This window comes from Phyllostomus discolor, chromosome 6 (genome assembly GCF_004126475.2).
Source record: "Phyllostomus discolor isolate MPI-MPIP mPhyDis1 chromosome 6, mPhyDis1.pri.v3, whole genome shotgun sequence".
Lineage (NCBI taxonomy): Eukaryota > Metazoa > Chordata > Mammalia > Chiroptera > Phyllostomidae > Phyllostomus > Phyllostomus discolor.
Window position 1 is genome coordinate 71028424 of NC_040908.2, and position 1147 is coordinate 71029570.

Sequence of the window (1147 nt, forward strand, 5' to 3'; positions counted from 1 at the left end):
ATTTCCTTCTTCATCAGGGGATTTTCCAGCAACAAAATATTTTTAGACTCTTTCCTTTCCCAGGAAATCTTCCTTCCCCACCATTTCCCTCAAATTGCTCTGTGCTGGGCTGTGTATTAGGGGTTGGGATTTAGTGTGGGTCTGCCCTCATGGAGTCTAATAGGAAACACGTTTAATGGAACAATTAGAAAATGGCAAGGTTGGTAAGAGCTATGAAAGCAGTATCTGTGGTGCGTAGACCACAGCTGTGCAGGGATTGTGGGATTGGAGGGCCTTCCTCCCCACACATGCATGTTCCCCAAGTATGTGCGTACCGTACCCAGCTTCTCCTCCATGCATCTTATTCCACCTAAGATCCTCATAAATCTTTACTTCTAACCCCTTATTAGAGCTTCCAGCTTGCATTTCCAACTTAGCATTCCTTGCAATAATAAAATCAAACATATAGCAAGCACTTACTATGTGCATGTTTTACATGTATTTATGCAATTCTTCTTATGAGTCCTCTTATTATTCTTATTTTATTTTTGAGGACACTGAAGTACACAGGAATTATAAACTTGATTAAGGTCACATGGCTTAGAAATGGCCATGGACTTGAACTCTGAGCTCTGTTACCAAGCCTGGGCCTTTCACCACCCTCCATCCCATTGCCACCCAGATGATTCCTGGCAGCCCACATTCAAATATCTAAAATCCAGATCATCATCGCCTCTCAACCTTTTGGCTAAGATCAAGTGTAGTATCTGTTCTTAACAGTTTAAAATCCAGATCATCTTCCTCCTTTTCTCCCAGACCCTTATCCACTCATCTTATCAAAGATCTGTCCCACTTTCTGACTTCTCTTCTATAAATGGCATCTGCACTCTCTCAGGCACTTAGACTTGTCACCTTGAGTGAGAGTCATCTTTGACTCCTTCCTTTGCCTCTTCCATTCTATTTAATCAGTTGCTAAGTTCTGTGGATATTTTTTCCTGCTGAGTCTTCTAGATCATTATAACAGCTCCTAAATAATCTAGTCTCAGCCTTGTCTCTCTCCAGTTGACCCCACCAATGACATGCAGTGATTGCCCTCCTAAATCCTGGGTCTGTTGTGTTCCTCCTTTGATCAAATACCTTACGGCTCCTGAATGAAAATCACAAACCT

At 42.0% G+C, this 1147-nt stretch overlaps 1 pseudogene; it reads left to right on the top strand.

Moving 5' to 3' along the window:
* The first annotated feature begins 707 nt into the window (after positions 1-707).
* On the top strand, positions 708-802 carry LOC114501039 (annotated as a pseudogene).
* Positions 803-1147: the final 345 nt, after the last annotated feature.